Source organism: Ceratotherium simum, chromosome X, assembly GCF_057802395.1.
Source record: "Ceratotherium simum simum isolate JZ-2026a chromosome X, ASM5780239v1, whole genome shotgun sequence".
NCBI lineage: Eukaryota > Metazoa > Chordata > Mammalia > Perissodactyla > Rhinocerotidae > Ceratotherium > Ceratotherium simum.
In genome coordinates, this window is record NC_141940.1 from 122675830 (window position 1) to 122697200 (window position 21371).

Sequence of the window (21371 nt, forward strand, 5' to 3'; positions counted from 1 at the left end):
CCTGGCTTGCACAGATTAAACTACCAAGAAGTATTTACTGAATAAATAAATCAACTGACCAATAGGTTAAGACAGCAAACACGAAATCCCACAGAAATGAAACATCATTTCCTCCCAGAACGTGCATAATCAACAAGGTTGGACGAGGGCGATGAGTCCAATGCACGTCAAAAAAATTGGGAGAATGCTCGGAGAAATAAACAGCTCTAAACATGTGAGTTATTAAGAAGAGAAGTCTACACAGTCAACATGCTATAGACCAGAGGTCAGCACACTACGGCCCGTGGGCCAAAGCCATCCAGCCCACTGCCTGTTTCATACAGTCCACGAGATAAATGGTTGGTGGGGGGAAAAAATCAAGAGGAGTAATCTTTCATGAGCCATGAAAATTATATGAAATTCAATTCCAGTGGCCATAAATGGAATTTTGCTGGGACACTGCCACACACATTTGTTTATATAGTGTCTAGGTTGCTTTTGCACCATAAGGCAGAGTTGAATGGAGATGCTGTAGACGCTGTCTGGCCGTCAAAGGCTAAAATATGTCCTATCCGGCCCTTTATAGAAAAAGGTCGCCCACCCCTGTGCAGACGAGAGATCCCAGGGCTTGGAAGCGGGAAAGCCCAGTCCTGGCCCAAGCTGTGCCTCTGAGCGACCTCGGGCAGGTCCTGTAGGCAGCCTCTCCCTCCCTCAGCTTCCGCATCCACGAAAGGAAAAGACCAGCCCAGACAGTCATCAATATTTCTCCCAACTTAATCCTCTCTGATTCGTTCTGAAATCTATCTTCTGCTCAGACAGGATTCAAAACCAGAAGGGGAAAAAAGCAGGCTTCATCTATAAAAGACATGCAGTCTATTCTGCTATTTCTGTTTGCTCCTTTTGAACTCATCCCCACCTTCCACCCCAAAATGAGCAGAGAGAAGTTCCATAAAGCCCACAGAGCCAGACTTCTGGTGAGGGAGAGACTCCACCGGGCTTCACAAAGAGACTGTGTTCTCTCTCTCTCTCAGACACACACACACACTTCCCTCTCAAACAGACACACATTTCCCCCCACACTCACTCACACACACACACCCTCCTCCATTTTGAACTGTGGCTACAGCTGCACTCATTAGTCTTTATTTCTCACACAGGAAACAAGACTAGAAGGAAAAATAAGGCAGGAATGTTCCCGTGCACGCTCATACCACTAAATGCTTAAGCATTGAACCCTCTCAGGCAAAAAGAGGAAAAATAAATCTAAGCCATCTCGCACTTCAAACAGTATTGGGGATTGTTTTAGCTCAAAAATCTCTCCGGGAAAAATTATTTTCTCTGTGCAAACAAATCAGGAAAAACACAGAGAGCAACGTGCACGTCAAAGGATCTGATTTACACACTGATGTAAACACCGGCCCAGTTGGAATTGTTTTGTGTGTCCTGTTTTTTATACGTTACATACCAACGCACATTTATATTACAGACGAAACCGGTTATTTTCTCCTGCTCACCATCACCTCTTAAACAGGACAGAACTGAAGGCAAAACAACACTCGGGAGACTATACAGTTTTCCCACTGAAATCCAGATAATTTCCTTTTAAAAAGCAAAACTCTGTAATGTAAATCTCAGCAAAAATGTCTCCTTATTAAGCAATTGTATACCATTTGGCTACTCCGGGGAAGGTCTAGTAACAGGAGCGTGCAGCGCAGAGGGCTCCCCACAGTATTTGCTGTTACCAGTTATAGCGATGTTTTCACTTTTCTTACTGAAAAATTTGTCCAAGTACCTAGGAATGCAGGATCCAATAAAGCATACACTCAGGGCCAGCCTGATGGCGTAGTGCTTAAGTCCAGTGTGCTCTGCCTTGGCAGCCCAGGTTTGCAGGTTTGGATCCTGGGCATGGACCTATACCAGCTGTCAAGCCGTGCTGTGGTGGTGACCCACAGAGAAGATAGAGGAAGACTGGCACAGATGTTAACTCAGAGACAATCTTCCTCAAGCGAAAAAAGAGGATTGGCAACAGATGTTAGCTCAGAGCCAATTTTCCTCACCGAAGGGAAAAAAGCATACACTCAACAATTAGGGATAATGCTTTAAATATTCTCTGACCTCAAGTCTAATCAGAATTCAGGAGTACACAAAGAATGACACTTTATGTTGGGAATATAAATGCACAAGAGCGATACACAGTGTTATGGGTTTCAACGGGAAGAGAGATGAGAGGAGGGAAATCTCTCACAATTGGCGGAAATCGAAAAATCCAACAAGTCCCCAAGTTTTGCCTGTAATTAACTCGCTCCTCTCCATGTCCCTCGTCCAAGTAACTATCCTACTATAATATTCCAGTAGGCACCAACAGTCAACTCACTGCCCTGGTTGGTTCCCTCCAAGTCATTCTCCACCCAGCAGCCGGAGCCTACCTCAACAGGCAGATCTGGTCACGCCTCTCCATCCGTGTTGCCTGATACTCTCAGCAGCTAACTTCTTTTTTTTTTTTTTCCTTCCCAAGGCCCCCCAGTGCATGCCGGTATATCCTAGTTGTAAGTCCTTCTAGTTCTTTTATGTGAGCCGCCGCCACAGCATGGCAACTGACACAGGTGGTGTGGTTCCATGACCAGGAAACGAACCAGGGCCACCGAAGCAGTGATAGCATGGAACTTTAACCACTGACACCATCAGGGCTGGCCCAAGAGCTAACTTCTTAACACAACCCATAGAGTCACGGCAAAGGGGCCCTGGCCCATCTCTCTCTCCCTCTGCTCATCCACTGCAGGCCAACCTCAGGACCTTTGCAAAAGCTGTTCCTTGGCCACGCATCCCTCCTCCTCCGCTCATCCCTCAGGCCTCATTTGAAATATCTCTTCCTCAGCAACTAATTAAGACGCCCCAACCACGGACTCTCACAGCCGCCTGGATTTCCCCAGGACACTCAGCAGTGTTGTAATCCAAGCATCTTTGTGGGCACACATTTGCTTCTCTTTCCCTCTCCAGCTAGACTACGCACACCATGGCAACACAAAACTCTTCAGTGTTGTTCACAGCTGTGGATCCCCAGGACCTAGGGCAGCACTTACAGACCTACTAGACAGTACTGACCAAATATTTGTGAGTGAATGAAGAAATGAGAGTGAGGGGAGGAAGAAACCACCAGCTAAGCAAGCATTTTCAGTGGGTGGGCTTTTGGTCGAAGCTAACAGAGCAAAGGGTCTCCCCCAGCGACAGAGGCGGAAAGTTCCACACGTGTTCTAGGAAAGTCAGTCTCCTGACTTGGCTGGAATGTACACGCAGGCCAAAGTTCACTGGGGTCAGTGAACTTGGATGGGGCGTGGGGGTGGGGTGGAGCAACAGCTTTATTTTCACTAACCTTTCACAGAATTCCATTAGAAACGTAGGCAACAAACCTTCGTGGAATTAGCAGACTCTTGAGATTTTCACCAAGAGAAACCACAGGCATTTTCATATCATGTTACAGATGTCTCAGATACTTTAAAATACTGCTGACACCACGACTTCAAAACGATGGTAGTGGTGAAAGCCATTGCTAGATTGTATTATTTAAAATGTGTAAAAAGCACACATTAAAGAATCGAAAGCAGGTCTGAAAGAGATGTTTGCACACCCACATTCACAGCAGCATTATTCACAACAGCCTAAAGGTATAAGAAACCCAAGTGTCCATCAACACGTGTATGGATAAACAAAAATGCAGTCTACCCACAGTGGAATAGTATTCAAGCCTTAAAAAGGAAGGATGTTCTGACACCTGCTACAACACGGATGAACCTTCAGGACATTATGCTAAGTGAAACAAGCCCGTCACAAAAAGATAAATCCCGCATGAGTTCACTATATGAGGTCCCTAGAGCAGTCAAACTCATAGACACAGGAAGTGGAACGGCGGGTGCCAGGGGCTGGGAGACGGGGAACAGGGAGTCAGTGTTTAATGGGGACACAGTTTCAGTTTGGGAAGGCGAAAAAGTTCTGGAGATAGACGGTGGTGATGGTTGCACAACAATGTGAATGTACTTAATGCCACAGAACTATACACTTAAAAATGATTAAGACCGGGAGGCCGGCCCCGTGGCCTAGTGGTTAAGTTCTGTGAGCTCTGCTTCGGCAGCCCGGGTTTGGTTCCTGGATGCGGACCTAAACCACTCTCGGTGGCCATGCTGTGGCGGCAACCCACATTCAAAATAGAGGAAGACTGGCACAGATGTTAGTTCAGGGCAAATCTTCCTCAGCAAAAAAAAAAAAAAAAAGAGAGAGAGATTAAGATGATAAATTTTATGCTATGTATGTTTTACCACGATAAAACAAGGAAAAGGAAAAAAAAGCACATACTACTATCCAACAAATTGTTTTTAATATTGCGATGACAGTAATTTAATCGCTTCCTTTGCAAGCCTATTTTGTGTGTGTGTGAGGAAGACCACCCTAAGCTAACATCAGATGCCAATCCTCCTCCTTTTTGCTGAGGAAGACTGGCCCTGGGCTAACATCCATGCCCATCTTCCTCCACTTTATATGGGACGCCACCACAGCACGGCTGGACAAGTGGTGCGTCAGTGCGCCCCCGGGATCCAAACCGGGCGAACCCCGGGCTGTGCAGCGGATGTGCACCCTTAACCGTTTGCGCCACTGTGCCGGCCCGAGCCTATTTTTTTTTTTTTTTTTAAAGATTTTATTTATTTTATTTTTTCCCCCCAAAGCCCCAGCAGATAGTTGCATGTCATAGCTGCACATCCTTCTAGTTGCTGTATGTGGGACTCGGCCTCAGGATGAACGGAGAAGTGGTGCCTCGATGCGCACCCGGGATCCGAACCCGGGCCGCCAGCATTGCAGCGCGCGCACTTAACCACCAAGCCACAGGGCCGGCCCCCGAGCCTATTTTTTAATGCATTTGAAAACGCTGTTCTGAGAGGCCTTCCCTTCAATGGCCAGCTGAAGGGGATCCACGCACAAAAAAGAAGGTTCAGGACCCTTGTCTACAGGGAGGGGGCAAATAAGGAAGCCAAGCGTTCAGAGCCTGGGGCACAAGGAGTCTGAACTTAATTTAATGTCACTGCATGGGGACTCACTGAACTGCCTGCCCCCATGCCACTGGTGTTCTGCGGGAGTCCCAGGGACAAGGGGAGAGGGGAGTGGAGAAGGCAGGCGGTGCCACGGCCCAGGGGAAGGGGCGCCGGGCAAGGCCAGAGGGGGCTGGAAGAGCCCGGAGTTCCGAAACCCCACGTTCACGGCTGCCTCTGAAGGTGAGCATCTCCCGAGTGGGGGCGGGCGCAGACTGCATGTGGTCAAGTGCATGGGGCGACAGGGTAAAGGTAGACGACTGCGGAACTTTTCTTTGAGGAAGCATAATGAGGGGGAGAAAAACGGAAACAGGGCAATACGCTGCCAGATCAAGCAAAAGGTTTTGTTGATTTTTTGTAATGCTTTGTTTGTGTTTTTAGCGCTAGACTGAAGGCGAGTAAAGAGTCCCTAGAAGACAGAGGTGAGAGATTTTCTTTCCTTACAGAACCTGCAGTTTTTAATAAATCCCAAAGCACAAGAATTCTTCCTGAGCTCACAAAATTAAGCCCATGTTTTCAAGACATTCAGAGAACCTTGCTCACAGATGGAAACTCTGAGATGGTCTTTTCCTTTCTCAAGGCTAAATGTCAACAGAGATGATGGAGGGCTTGATAAGAGTCCCCACACTCAAAGATGGAGCCGGAGAAAGTGAGTTACAGGTGGGAGGTGTGTCTGCCTGGAGAAGTTCTCCCGCCCCCCCTAGATCCAGGGAGCTCAACTTCAACCCCCCACTGCTTTTCACTCCAGACGGCCTTTGATGATCAATTAACAAAGAATTATCAACCGGCTGCTGGTGCGGATCACTTTCCCAGGCTTAGTGCAAGATCAAGAAGAAAATCAAAGTCCCAAACCTGCTATATTTTACAGCACAATTAATAAGTAATCATAAAGAGAAGCAGGTAAAACACAGGAGCCCTGCTTTGGTTCATGGGGGCCGTGCGCACTTGGACCTTTTCTCCCCGCTGCAGTCCTCTGCCCTCACCTTGTCGTGGCCACTTCCCCACCTGCCACATTCAGCCTTACCCAAGCTACGGCACCTGGAGGCTTTGCTGACACACTATCCCACTCAGACATGACATGAGCCCTCATCTTACCTTCTCATCAGAAGCCCAAATAATCCATAGCCACACGTGGCTAGTGGCTCCCACACTAGACTACTCACTAGGGTGGATGTGGAACATCTCCATCCATGTGGTAGAAAGTTCTCCTGGACAGCGCTACGCTAGACCCTTCCTGCAATCCTTTTCAGTCTGCCGTGGTTTATGCCCCAGTCCATTGGTTCTTAAAAGCCAAACTAACTAGCCTTATCTAAAATAGATCAAACGAGGGCCATTCCGATTCTAAGCAGTGGTGGCTGTGAATCAGGAGAAGTCGCCACTGGCTACCAAGCAAGCTCTTGGCCCCAAGCCCACATCCTGTGTTCCCAAGCACAGTCTGAAAGCCTTTTTGTCTCCTGCATCAGCTGGTCCCACCACCTCTGGCTTCCTTTAAGTCAGGACCCCCTGCTCTCTTAGAAATCTAAGACCTTCACATTCAGTCATCTCTTGGTAAAACCTTTTAGGGGAATCATCTTCCTTTCTGCTTCCAAAAACCCTACATATTTATTGCCTTCCACCTGTCTCAAAAGAAATGTCCCTGCTACTCCTTTTCCAAGGCTAATCAACCCTGCACAATTTTCCTCCTGCAAGAGATTGGGTCTGCTCCCCCCATCCTTTATCTCTTGAACATCTCACTTCCCTTGAGTTTTCACTGTACCACCAAGTCTCCCCTCCTCTAAAAACTCCTTCACCCACACTAGCTTCCCAGCCCTACTTCTCCCCTTACTTTCAGGGCTGGACCTCTCCAAGTAGACGTGTGCACCCACTGCCTCCCTCCTTTCATGCATTATCCCATTGATTCCATCATCAGCCTGCCGCAGACGCACTGCTCCGACCCTGAAAACCAAACCTGGATTCGCACAAGTCCTCAGTAGTATCCCACCTCTGCAGCTCTGACAACGCTTGGTTCTCTCCGGTTCCTCCTTGGGCTCTTGTGGACGCAACCCCTTTACAGCTCTCTCCCTAGGAAGGCTGCTCCCCATCTCTCGCCTCTTGCCCCAGGCCATCTCCTCAGCTCTCCACCAGTGAAGTCCAATTTGTCTCTCCAGAGCTCCAGGGCACTTGTGACTCCTCAACTATAAATGAAATCAAATCCCGCCCTCGTGTTGCCCAACTAAACTGCAGTCCCTCTGGGGGTCAAAGATTTGTTCTACTTATTCTGGAAAAGGAGGCGCGGGATAAACAGCTAACAAATCCAGTCCAACGGTTCTTGGTATAAACGTGTGATCTGTCTTGTTCGGGTCTTCCGTACACATACTCCACTTTGTAGTTACATAAAGCAAGGGAGAGAATATTTAGAGAAGCAAGAAATGGAAACCAGGGACAGATCAAATAGTTCATGGTCAGTCGTTGGCCCACCCATCGCCTCCAACTACCCGAGCCCTCACTGAAGAACACCTGGTCCCTAAGCATCTGGTCCTACCAAGAAATATCCCAGGCCAAGGAGATCAAAGGGCCGTGTGCCCTTCTCACTGAGTTATTTTTAGGTCTTGTCAGAGCAGGGCAAGAGAAAGCAGAGATTTTCCACTCCCCAGTTGTCCTGTCAGCTTTTAAAGTAGGTTAGCATGACAAATTATCTGGGCTGTCACTGCTGCTTTTAAATTCTAGCTAATGTGTATCCCTTCTCTTTCCAACCCCCTCTCCAGGAAGAGGCAGATCCCTCCAGCCTATTTCACTAATGTTTTGAGGAGTCAAGGAAAGAAAATGCGAAGGAAGGAAGCCACTTACCAAGACACCCTAGCTAATGTGATACTTTGCCTTCCTACTGTGCACATCAAAACGAAACAAGTTTGAAGCAGAGATCTTGAAATTAAAGCAGCCTCCAAATTATAAACGCAACAGAGTCCAAGTCTTCATTGGGTTCCCACTCAGAAACGTTCTTCTCCTAGAAACAATGCTATAAAAGTAGGGTCAAGTTCCCAGCTCGTCTAGAATGGCCTTGTAAAGCCCGAAAATGTAACTGAAATGTAAACTGGCCATGAAAAATATACAAGAAGGACGCCATAACGTGCTAATTGTCCACTGCGGTATTGTCCATCTCAACCGTAATGCTGTTTCTGGGGGAAATGCAGTTTTTCCCATGTATGGGAGACCACGTATCACGGGCAAGACAGAAATCTAGTGACACTGCCCTCACATGTTCTCATCCTTGTCCAGGCCTTAGGAAAAGCAACTATCAAAAACAGTGGGTAAAAAGGCAAGAAATGGGTCATCATCCTTAGTATGCTAAGCCGGCATTCCACAGAAGGCGCTAGAATGTAATTAGGCACTGGAGGACGGGAAGACTGTCTGTGTCAAGTCCCAGCTCTACCACTGCCTAGCTGCAGGCCCTGCCTTACGATTCCGCTGGCACCAGCCATGTCACGCCGCGGCTGTCAACCCATTCTAGGGTGGGGGTAGGGCATCGTCAGGCCAGGTGGCTCTCTGAACCTGACAACAATTCCTACGGAGGACCTTAGCTGTGGCCATAGCCCACCGACACTCCCAGCTTCTGGGTGACTGAGGGAGGATGCAGAAAAAGTAGGCAATGAACAAAACGGCCTCTCCTGGATGACGGAGCCTTTCCTCTTCTCCCGCCATGCACAGGGGAGGCCCAGTCCCCTGCATTTTAAGTAACAGCCCTGCTCTGCTCTAACCAAGCCAGCAGCAATCCCTTCCAATCCTGTGGTATAAATAACCAATAAGGCTTAATGTATTACCTCTCCTGGGACGATCAGCATTTTAACCAGGACAAAGTTTCATAGCAAACAAATGACTCTCTAATTGAGGAATATCAGACGTCAGCAAGCAAGGTGAGATGGGAATAGGGTGCAAATGAAGAAGAGATCAGGAGCGAGGAGGAAGCGCAAGTCACACCAAAGAGGTGGTACGTGCCTCAAAGCAGGCAGGGATCGACATTTGTTCTGTAAAGGGCCAGAGTAAATATGTTAGGCTTCCTGGGACCAGAGGGTCTCTCCTGCAACACCCTTTGTAGAGAAAGCAACCACAGACAATGAATGGGTGTGGCTGTGTTCCAATAAAGCTTTGTGGACACTGACATTTGAATTTCACATCGTTTTCATGTGTCACAAAATATTATTCTTTCTTCAGCCATTTAAAAATATAAAACCATTCTTAGCTCGCAGGCTATACAAAAACAGGTGGCGGGCCAAATTTGGCCCCTGCCTTAAAGGAAGCCTGTCTCAAGCTTTGGCTCAGAGACGTTTCTGGAATCAGACACCGTCATTTTTTCAGGGTTTCCGTGTACACAGCCTTGGCCCTTACCCACAGTACCATTCCCCACAGACTCCCAAGGGTACTGCGGAATCCTAAGACTGAAGAGTGCCATGAATTAGGGGGAAAAGACCTTCCGAAGTTGAAAAGCACAGTAGTGTTCTGGAACGAACACAGACTTTAACATCACGCTGACCCGCCTGCCACCATTCAGCTCTCAGCTCCACGGTTCAGAGCTTCGGACCAGGTACTTCACTGCCCTGGCCTCAGTTTCCCCACTTGTGAAACAAGAAGAGTCTTTCCAATGATTCAGACTTGTCGTGCAGGCTCAAAAGGAACTACGGAAAGTACCTAGGACGTTGCCCCATGGAGAGTGTCCACCCAAAAAGGTACCGGCTATAATACTAATGATTTTTATCCTTATCTCCCCTTGAGGCTCAAGAACATCCCTATTCGAGCCCCAAAGGTCAGGTTCAGGCGTCAATCTAGGGATGCAACCCTGGCACTGAGAATGAACCAGCTACACATGAATGAAGCCACAGTGCAAACAGCAGAGGTCAAAGGCAGGACAGGCCACTCGGGTTTCAGCACAGGAAGTCACAGAGAAATCCCCTCGCGGCAGACTCAACTCGCCCACACCCAAAAGGGGAACTGGTTCCACCAGGGAGGCTCCTCCTTCTGGCTCTTTCATCTCCATCCCTAGGTCTGTTTCCCTTGCAACCCTGTAGTATTTACAGCTTATAACAAAGATGTGTTACCACGTGTGGTAACAAAGTTGCAAAAGATGGCTGTTCCGACAACATTTCTTCAGGAGACTATAAACTCTGACGGTTTTCAACCTGATGTGCCATTTCAAACATTCTCTTTTCAGTTTAACTAAGCACCAGCCCAATTCTACAAAGCTCATGACAAAAATGCAGAGTATTAGGGGGCAACCCCAGTGGCGCAAGCGGTTAAGTGCCCACGCTCCGCTCCGCTGCGGCGGCCCGGGGTTCACCGGTTCGCATCCCGGGCGCGCACCGAGGCGGCATCCCATATAAAGTGGAGGAAGATGGGCATGGATGTTAGCCCAGGGCCAGTCTTCCTCAGCAAAAAGAGGAGGATTGGCATATGTTAACTCAGGTCTGATCTTCCTCACAAAAAAAAAATAATAATAAAATTTTTAAAAAATGCAGAGTATTAGGAAATATTAAGTGACCACGTGGATGTGCTTTTTATCTCGCTAAGTTTATGACTGGAGAAATAGATCATATTACTTCAAACTATGGGCTTCTAATCATTTCCAAGCAAGATTCACTGCAGAGCAACAGAGACTGGTGATCACTGTGCAAGCACGAGCACCGTGAATTTCCCTTGCATTCTCCCCAAACGCTCAATAAGGAAACTACCTATGTCAATTTCATCAAAGATGATAAGGGGGGGTGTGAGCCACTATATTTTTCAAACTTTTCCCCAACCCTGAATAGTCAGATTGATGCTTTATGCGTCTGCCGTTTCCCATCTTTACCTTCATCTCTCTGTTGGCCGATGAAGAAGGGTGGGCGGCTATATTTTTGCTTTATTTTCCCTCCCCTAAGTGTGTTCTGTTCTTCCAACTGCCTGGGCATATTCAGCTGTGCCACTAGCCTCTCACTTTCTCTTTGTCTTTTGATTTGTTTGTTTTGGGGAGGAGTAGGGGCGCAGAAAGGAGAGAAAAGGGAAGATATAAAGAGATGACAGTGCCCCACTTCCTCTGATATCATCAGCCACATTTTGACCACTCCCTGTGGACGCTGGTTCCTAATTGTGGCCGTGTGGAGATAACAGACAGGGACACATTTTCTGGAACTAGTCACTCTCAAGTGGCTCTCTCCACACTGAAAGTTACACCACGTCCATGCACAAGAAGGAGCTTCGACGGCACGAGACCAGGCAAGGTATTATAAGAGCATGCTTGGAAGTACGAAAGCAGTGGTCTGAATCCTTTTTAAAAAGCTTTTTGAGATATAAATCACATACCATACAGTTCGACCATGGGAACGGTACAATTCAATTGCTTTTAGTGTATTAAGCCAGTTGTGCAACCATCATAGCACAATCAGCCTTAGAACTTTTTCATTATCCCCAGAAGAAGCCCAGTACCCTTGAGCATCACTACCCATCCCCCATCCCCCACTCATCCACTTTCCGTCTCGATAGATTTGTCTATCAAACCCTTTTTCATTTAGCCCCCAAGCCTCCATAAATGTTTGACAGGCTCCTTGGCATCAGTGATATCCAGAACCAACTTCCCAGTCGTACTGTATCTCACAATACAAGCCAGTACAAGCCAGTACACGAGCCTGCTTCCGGTTTGTACAAGTCACAGAGGCTCCTGCAATTTCACTCCACGCCTCACTCAGAGGAGTTTCTCGACCCCCAGACCAAACACTACCATACTTGACCAGCCAGCATCCAAAATCCTGGCCGGGGGGTACGTGGCTCTCGGAGACAACGGCCAGCCATCCCCTCTGGACACTGAGAGCTACACAACTCGGGGGAGTTCATTACTCTCATTAGCCATTTCCAGTCTCACTACGCTCACAGCAAGAGAGGTGGGAAAGAAAAACCCTTCTGCTCCAGTCCGGTGAGGGAGACTCGGGTCCACTATCAGGTGAGTTTACATTCCCACTCTCTTAGCAAGACAAGTGGCACACCGCCCCAGCAGAGGAGAAGAAAGAAATTCCAAAGGGAGGTCTAAGCGGGGTGGATAATACCAAACACAACACTACCATCACTGAAGGGGGAAAAAGAGGTTGTTTCACCTATTTACAAAACAAGGAATATGCGAACTGCTTCCGTCATGAATCCAGGGCCAGTGACCACAGGTTACGATAAGCAGGGTTTTCTCCCCACCCCACCCCCCATTATAGTCTCCATCAGTCTGTGGACTTTGAAGGAGAAATGGTTTGTCTTATTGCAGCACTGACAACAAAAGGAGCATGCCACACACACACACACACACGCAGGGGCAGCACACACATCCAGTTTTTAACCTCCTGCCTTCCTGGGGTGCTGGCACCTGCCCCATTAACTTAGGCCACCAAGAAAGTCAAGGTGATCCTTACTGGGTGCTTGTGTATAGCCCCAACTCCCTCTGTGCCCTTCTGCTGGATTTACGTTCGGTTTAAGCTTTGAAAGAGAAGCGATTATGCGTGCTCCTCTTTAAAATGCATCTCACAAACGAGCACATGCACACACTGGTGAACTCCCGGGAAGGACTGTGGACGAGCTCACGGTAATAGCACCGTATCCCTACTGCTCAAAGGTTAGGAAAGAGCCCACCATGGGAGGAAGCTGGGCGATGGCATGCAGGACCGCTCAGCACTCTTTCTGCAACTTCCTGTGGTCTATAATTAACCAAAACAAATCATTTAAAATAAAACATTAATTAAATACATTTTTAAAAACCTAACACAGTCTGTGTTATGGGGGCCTCCTCCTGCTGCTTTTAAGAACTAAAAATGGCAAACCCAAGGGCCATAAATGAGCCCTATAAAGGTCTTCCTAGTCGATAAAAACTCATTGCCACAAACACAGGCAGTGGACCAGGAAAAAAAATCTCTTCCTGTAACTAGCAGAAAAAAAAGTCTTCTATTGCATTAAAATTTAATATTGTACCAATACTAGAAATGAACAATCTGAAAATGAAATTAAGAAAATATCATTCACAAGAGCATCAAAAAGAATATACCCAATTCTCTACAATATGAACCCAAGAAGTGCCTCCACCCAGCCTGAGGTTCCCATAATTCAGAATCATGCTCCACTCCCCCTAATCAATAGGGGTCTGTAGGAAACAGGTGGTCTTCTGTTAGCATCAGAGGCTAAGAGATGACACCGGGACCACATCCAGTTGTTACAATGCATGGGTTTTAAAATGATGCACGTTATAATGCATTATTTTAAAAGTGATCATTAAGAAGTCCTTTTAGGACAATACTTTTATTTGGATGTTTCTGATGTTTAAGCACACATCCATTCAATCAATCACTCGTCTATTCTGTCAATCCAATATGTATTAACTGAAAGAGAAAAGCAGCCGCCAACCGCTGGGACCTGGCCTGGCCCTCACAGCTCAGCAGTGGTGTTCTCCTGTTGGAACATCAACAATTTCAGAGACCACCAACACCAGACAAGACCCCCGTTCCTTAAACCCTCCCCAAATCACTGCACACAAGCTCAAATCTTTGAGATCCTTCCTAACATCCTCTTACTGAGATGTCACACAGTCTCTTCACAGCAACAAGTCAACAAACCCAACTCTGTCCAACTACAGGTGTGTGTGTTCCTGGTGATTCTTGGCTCAAGGACATGGACCGTACCTACAAACGCAGGGTAAGGGCAAATGTCTTTTAAAGAACGAGTCTCAGGGGCCGGCCCCGTGGCCTAGTGGTTAAGTTTGGCATACTCCACTTCAGCAGCCCGGGTTCATTTCCCAGGAGCGGACCCACACCACTCATTGGCAGCCATGCTGTGACAGTGTCCCATATACAAAATAGAGAAAGACTGGCACAGATGTTGGCTCAGGGCGAATCTTTCTCAACAAAACAAAGAACAAGTCTCAGGATTTATCTCACCTGAAAGAGAAAAGATCAAATTGCTTACAGAACTTATCTATATGAACTCTAAATACAAATGAAGCACTTTTCCATTTTTCTAAATTGACTCCCACCATTAGAAGCCACCCATCCTTTATCAGTTGGATATTTTTAATGAAATGAACTATGTTCATTTGGTTTTAAAACCAAGTTGAGGAGTTATTTACTTTTATACACTGGTGGTTACATGTTCCACCAAATGTTATTTAACATTCTCATCACTTCAGAAGCTGCAGTCATAAGTTTGTTGTTTCTCCTTAAAACATGTGTTCAATAACAGAATTTTAACACAAGACTTCAGTGTTCAGCACCCACAAAACCTGAAGGAAAAGGAAGGAGTGCCCAGAAAAAGCTCATTTTCATGGTTAAAAACAACCTTAAATATAATAAACACCAGCAACACCTACTCATAAACTCCACAATTTTTTTTAATACCTTGGTTCCCTTTCCACCATAATTTGGGGCAGGAGGCCACCTTGATACAACCAACCAACCAGGGATCATCAGTGAGTCCCGATGCCACTGACTGGCTTCCACTATGGGTCAGACCACATTTCAGATGAGGTACAGTGGAGTTTCTCAACAAAGCAAAGGAGATATCGGTGTTATCCTCATTTCAAACAGCATCATTATACCTTGAAAAGGTTCTGTTGAGTTGAACCATTGGACATTGCCAGTAGTTGACAACTTTTGATCAAAAACAGCCACATTGTACAGTTCAACTTAATATGGGTGCAAAATAATTTTTATATATATAAAACTGAAATCAAAAGTTTGATTTACCAACTGTGACAGTATGGAGGTGCAAAGCTCATAATTTCCTTTCAAGAAAGAAAGAATTCGCCAATCCACCCTGGCTTTGCTCTTCCCAAGCTGCCCCATGGCTGAGCAAGGCCATTTCTCTCTAACAGGCAGCGTCTGCTCCAGAAACTCATCGTTTGGCTGGTCCAAACTTTATCACATACGCTTTGAGGTCTAGAGGCTTTCCCTACTCAATCCTGTCCCTCCTTTATCTTTCTCAGGCCTTCTCCCCTATTAAAACATTTGCACCCCAAACTCCATCTCCAGAGGGCCCAACAGACACAACTATTATCATGTTGATTGTTTTCAGGTTGTTAAAATCTCTCTCAAAATATGTTTGTATGTGTGTATCCAATGCACAGGGATATGCAACACGTATTTGTGAACTTGCCTTTTGCTAAAGCTTATCTGTGACCCCAGAATCAATACCCACGGCACTTTATGGTCATTCAAGGACACTCACAGAGCAGTGGAAAAGTTAAGTCACTGTCGCACACATTCCCAGCTGAGGCTGAACAAGGCGACACTCTGCCTTCTTGTTCCAGCTCCCAGACTGGAAACAAGTGTCCTTTCCATGGTCTGTTTAGTGCCACATTTTTTGCATTTCTATGCTTTTTGTCGGTAACCTCTCTGTTTAGAATGGCCCCCAAGCATAGCGCTCAAGTGCTGTCTGGTGTTCCTAAGGGCAAGAAGGCTGGGATGTGTCTTCCGGAGAAAATACGTGTTTAGAGAAGCTTCCTTCAGGCGTGAGTTACCGTGCTGTTGGCCATGAGTTCAATGTGAATGAATCAACAATATATAGTCAATAAAGTGTCTTTAAACAGAAACACACATAACACAAGATTATGTACTGACTGGGTGATGAAAATATTGTGACCAGAGGCTCACAGGGACCTACCCCTGTATTTCTCCTAGGAGCAAAGCTTCTATAGTCCCGGTGACTTTACACATAACTACTGAGAATAATGAGAATCAACTGTATACAAAACCACTCAAAGACGGGGCCACCAGACTAATCTCCACTCGACCTAAAAAGGACCTAAAACCATCTTGCCGTGTTTTCATAGCCCACAGACATCCCTCTATGCCTGTAACAGAATGACACGTCGCCGTCACCTCAGCCTTGCTCACTTTTCCCTGTTGCCCATTCCTTTGTCATTCCTGCCTCTTGACGACACCAGAACTAGATAGGCTGCTTGGCAGCAGGCATCTCTGCCCATTGCCCTTCAGTAAAGGTGAAATTTGGTTCAAATGAACATCAAGGGCAGCTAGGAAAGGAAAGAGCTGGAGCCAAAGAGAAGGAAGACAGACGATGGGGTGCAGAGATAAATCCTTTCCCTGTGTTGGCTGACGTCTCTCGAGCCCATCTGTCACACCAGGCGTCCCAGCAGTTCCCTTCAATTTCCATGACTCAGCACCTCTCAGGAGCAGTTCTGGAAGGCGTCTCCATTTTTTCAGTGGAAAATGGATGGCAAAAACGCAACATTCAGGGCAAGAAGCAAATGCTGGTTACGAAACACAGCCTGTTAACGCTTCCTGTTCTATGGCTCCTCTAAGACCAGATGTGGAAACGTTTCCAAGAAAGCAAATGAGCAGAAAACAAAGGCTAAAGGTGGAAATTTCTTTTGTAATGTGAGTGATCCTAACAGTGAACCACAGTTTAACACGTCGGCTTTCCTGGAGAACTGTTGTAACCTAAATCCTAAAAGGACCAAGCATGGCAAGCAAGAAGGAACCTTTTTAAAAGGTACTAAATCCTACTTACACAAACTCGCAAAAGATTACCAATTTTCAATGAAGATTCTCAAGCTAAATATTTTAATGACACAAAAAAACTAAACTTTTTTTTTGGTTTGGCTTTATGTTGAATAGTCTATGAGTTGATTGCCTAAGGACTTTTCAGGAAAAAAAGAAAAAAAATCCCTCCATGTGACACTTGTCACCATGGTACCATATCTTCCAAAGAGAACTAAGATAAAGAGATAAAGGTCACCATATTCCTTACTTCTATTTAGACTGTGTCTGACCTTGATTTTCTCTGATAGGCTCCAAATTGGCCTTTAATAATGCATCCATCTGGCTAGATAATCAAGAAATGCTCTCAGACCTCATTATAAGACAACCCAACAGAATGGAATTTGCTGGAAGGTGGGCCTTTCCTGGTTGCTGTTCCAGGCAGTTTAGTCACTAGAAGTTCCAGTGAACGTAATTATTACAGAGCATTCCCTATAAGGTGACAAGAGAAGATCCCAAAGACAGCTTTCTAGCCACTGGATTGCGCCATATGCAATTGTTACCACTGTGAGCAGCAGAGTAATCCCCCGTATTTCCACTAACTCAAACTAGCAGCTGTGGACAGTCCTGAAAATTGATCCATCGTGTTTTGGTACTGGAATGACCCAAGCTCTCAGCTGACAGGAGAAACAGAACAATTCTTTTATTCTCTTGGGGCCACTGTCACACAGGTGGTTAATGACAGAATTAGGACTAAAATTCAGTAATTCTGCTCCCATTCAAGGGTTCTTTCCACAGAAACATCAGTCTGCATACCAGACCAAAAAAATGATAATCTACAAATACATGGGTCTTCTTTGATTTAATCCAGTAAATCATGGATGAGTTCAGGAACTGACTGACATTGGCTCAAACAACCCCAATCGCCAAACAGGAGAATCAACTTATCTCCCAAAGTCTTGATTTCCCATCACAGGTGTTCCACAGGTGGCCCGTGAGGGCAGGTACCCTGCAAGAAGTTACAGCAGGCAGGAAAACCATGGGCACTTCACCATTAAGGAGGACAGAGTCATCAAAGGGACCTTGAGATTGCTTACCTGATAATGCCAGTCCCCAGTTCCTTTAAGCACACAGTGAAGCAAGTGGAAGACTATCATCTCCATCGAGCATAAAGAGTTCCTAGAGAGTATTCTGGAAAGTTGAACTGAGACACTGCCCTGTGGCACCGATAAGAAGCCGGATGGAGGTAAATGACCACTGGAATCTCTCTCAATCACAGTGTCTGAGTCACAGGTCAGAAACCCAGCCTATTGCCAAAATTTTATTGTTTATCCTTGAAAGCATGTTTTCCTGACATACTCCCCACACTCCACATGGTTTCATCATTCCATTCCTTTCTCCCCTTCACACATACACACACACACACACACACACACACACACACACCCTGACTTACATCCCTATTTGCAATCTCAACCACATTCTACTCTCTGTATACAATGATAGCATGAACCTTCTCCTGCTGTGTGACAGGAACTAATACTCAAACGTCTGGATCCAGGCATGCAGAACGGAAAGAGAAGTTCCAATTCCAGCTCAAGTTGTTGGGCACGAGCGACATTCCAGGTAGCTTTAAAAGGGTCAGATCTGCGGAGGCGGGGGCTCCTCCCAAAACTGACATTGGTTTTCTGATTGCTAAATTTTGACTTTCAAGAGGTCAGCTCATTTTAATGTAAATTTTATTTTAGATGAAAGAAGGGATCGGACCGGTAGCATAAGGACATCAGAAATTGCTAGACCCGCCCACGGAAGTGTGGCAGTTAGGATCCGCACAAACGGCCTTTCTCATTTTTTTGTGAAGCCAAGCCCCACTCCTCACTGAGCTCACAGATTAGCATTTTCATCTCCTCTGTTACTATGTGTGAACTGCTAGGCTTGTCAGACACACCAACCTGGTGTCCTAAGGGCCAAGCAGATGAGAGGTGAGGCAACAAGTTTCCTGGTAAAGAACAGAGAACAGATGGGTGGTTGCCAGAGGCAGAAGGTGAGGGTGGTGAAATGGGTGAAGGCAGTCAAAAGGTGCAAAATTCCTGGAGATTAAGTCCTGGAGATGGAACGTACAGCACGGTGACTACAGCTGACAATAGCGTCATGTGTATGTGAACGCTGCTAAGAGAGATCTTAAAAGTTCTCATCCCAAGAAAAAAAAATTATAACTATGTGTGGTGATGGATGTTAAATAAACTTATTCTGGTAATCATTTCACAATGTATACCTATATCATTATATTGTACACCTAAAAGTAATACAGCGTTATACATCAATTATGTCTCAATTAAAAAAACAGAACAAGTGAAGAATGGAGCCACCTCCATGGGCCCTGACTCTCTCTCAGCAGCCCATAAGCCAGTAAATGTCTTTTCCCCCACGTGGAATCAGGAAGAACAAAAGCCTTGTGCTCACACAACTACTGTACCATCGATACACACAAGGAGAACCATTTCAATTAAACAGGACTCAACTGAAAAACAAAAAGTTTTTCATAACAAAAGTTATTTCTCTAACTTGCTGGTAGCTCCAAGAGGTGGGCAATACTTGTCTGATCTGATCATGGCAAATTCTTGGTGACACAGCATCTTCTAGAGCGAATGCTTCCCCAACTGGCTTTTTAAAAGAAAATCTATACTCGCTTGCTGTGTACAGCAGAGGCAGGGATCGGAGAAGCTTTAACTCACTGCTCTGCACTTTGTCTTGCCGGCAAGTGATACCCCGATTACCTCTCATACCTCCAACATTTCAATCACCAAAATAAAACAGCGTGAGTACAGGAGGAGGAATGAGGCTGTCAGCCTTTCAATGACACGGCTCTCTTCCTCTAATGAGCTCAAAGCCTTCTTTTCACCACATGGCAACCAAGTATCAACAGGCTAACCATAGGGCCCTAAACATTGGAAATTGGATTTATAGCAAGGTATAAAAGGCTAGTCCATGGAAACCTGATAAATGACCCTTAACCACAGAGTGCAATACACACTGCAATGGATACCACTAGCAACCTACGGATAATTACCATATACTCACTATTACGCAGAGCAGAAAGGAAATTGGAGGCATGATCTCTCCTATCAAGAACTTGCAATCTCGCTGGTGAGGAAAAGGAAAATAAAATACGTGCGTAAGAGAAATACTTGGCAAAAGGCCACCTGAAGGAAAAAAATATTAAGCTCCTAATGGAAATCTCCTAACAAAAAACAGATTTTTCAACACCAAATAAATGGTCTATTTATTACACAGAGCAATAGTAAAGAATTAATAAAACTCAAAAAATTAATACAGTACAAAGCAAATGATAAAAAGCCACAGAAATCATAGAGACCTAGCCAAGACCCTTGAGTTTTAACTTGCCTCTACACAGCCATCTGTGCAATATTAAATAACTCCCTTCTCCTCAGTAGGTCTTGATGTCTTTATATGGAAAGGATCGCCAGCTCCCGTTCCCAGATGGGATAGTCCGGCAAGACGTGTTCTCAAACTTGAAAGTGAGTGAGAATCACCTGGAAATTGCCTGTTTGTACACTTTAGGCCAGGACCAGATAATTGGGGGGGGGGGGGCAGTCCTGTGCATGGTAGGATGTTGAGCAGCATCCCTGGCCTCCACTCATTAGATGCCAGGAACACTCTCCCCTAGCTAGTTGTAACGGCCAAAACTGTCTCCAGACACTGCCAAATGTTCCCTGGGCGGCATGACTGCTGGCCCCACCCCCCAGTTGAGAACCACTGTTCAAAGATGGTACCAAGAAAGCTACACATTTCACAAGCACTTGCTGCTTCCAACACCCGCCTACAGAGCCATTTTCCTGGATATGACTGGGTGTATCCAGTCTCATCCACTAGGGTCATCCTCCCTCCCACATACAAATCCCACTTCTTCCCTCCCTCCCTGCCTCTCCATAATACAAATATACACTTGCTCCCTTTGCCATGACCTTACAGGACCTCCCGAGGAGAAGAGCCCTCCCCACCCCACGGATGTTGGACCTGGTCATGTCACTTGCTTGATCAATGGGATGTTAGTGGGTGTAGAGGCAGAGGTTTTAAATGTGCCTGCATGGTTTAGCTTGGCTTCTTCTTACAACAGATGGTAGGCCCTAGGCATGTCCTAGTTGTCCACTAGCCTTAGAATGAGGAGATACACAGTTCAGCCCTAAACCCAGTCCAGAGCCTGCCCAAGCCTTCCTGATCCCACTCACCTGAGCCCAGGACAGCCACAGCTGACCTACTGAACAGTAAGCAAGAAATAAGTGTGCGATGCTGCAAGCCTTTCCATTTGGGGGCTGTTTGTTACCCAATATCAGCACAGCAAGAACGCTGACTGATATACTTCCAAAGTATTTTTGGACCAAAATGCTAATTAACAAGTGGATATTATTATGACCCTTCTGTTCCTATTTCCACTCATCTTCCTCCATGGTTTTGTGGAGCCACAAGCTCACTGGCCATCAGTTTAGGCCCTATAAAAAGACACATGGTATCTCTGAAGCCCCCCGGGGACAGGGTCCCACCTGCTGCCTCTGGTCACATCATGGTGGTGTTTCCCACAGCTGACTCAGACTCTGAGACATCAAGTCCAGGGAATGGTTCTGGCAGAGTCCCCAAGAGACCCCTGAACCAAGGGTGGCTTGGGAAGAAGAGAGCCTCTATATTCTCTAACCCAACCCAGAATGGTAATTATGGTCCTACGCACACAGAAGATTTATAAATTCAGAAAAGTAAACTCTATGATTCTGCTACAGTGTAAGTCAGGGTTGTGGCTTTGGAGAGGCCCTAGACATACGAGTGTGTCCCCAAGCTG

The 21371-nt window shown here is 46.1% G+C and overlaps 1 protein-coding gene across 11 annotated transcripts in view; it reads right to left on the reverse strand.

Moving 5' to 3' along the window:
- The window catches only part of TBL1X (transducin beta like 1 X-linked), a 223321-nt gene that overhangs the window by 180928 nt on the left and 21022 nt on the right, over positions 1-21371 (reverse strand). For 3 of the 11 annotated variants that reach the window (XM_087426579.1, XM_087426578.1, XM_087426582.1), the window contains exon 2: positions 19601-19663. The exons of 7 other annotated variants lie outside the window; for them this stretch is intronic. The gene's annotated coding sequence lies outside the window, so the exon portion shown is untranslated. Of the gene's footprint in view, positions 1-19589; positions 19664-21371 lie in introns of all 11 variants that reach the window. One more of the 11 variants, XM_087426580.1, reaches the window with a different exon arrangement.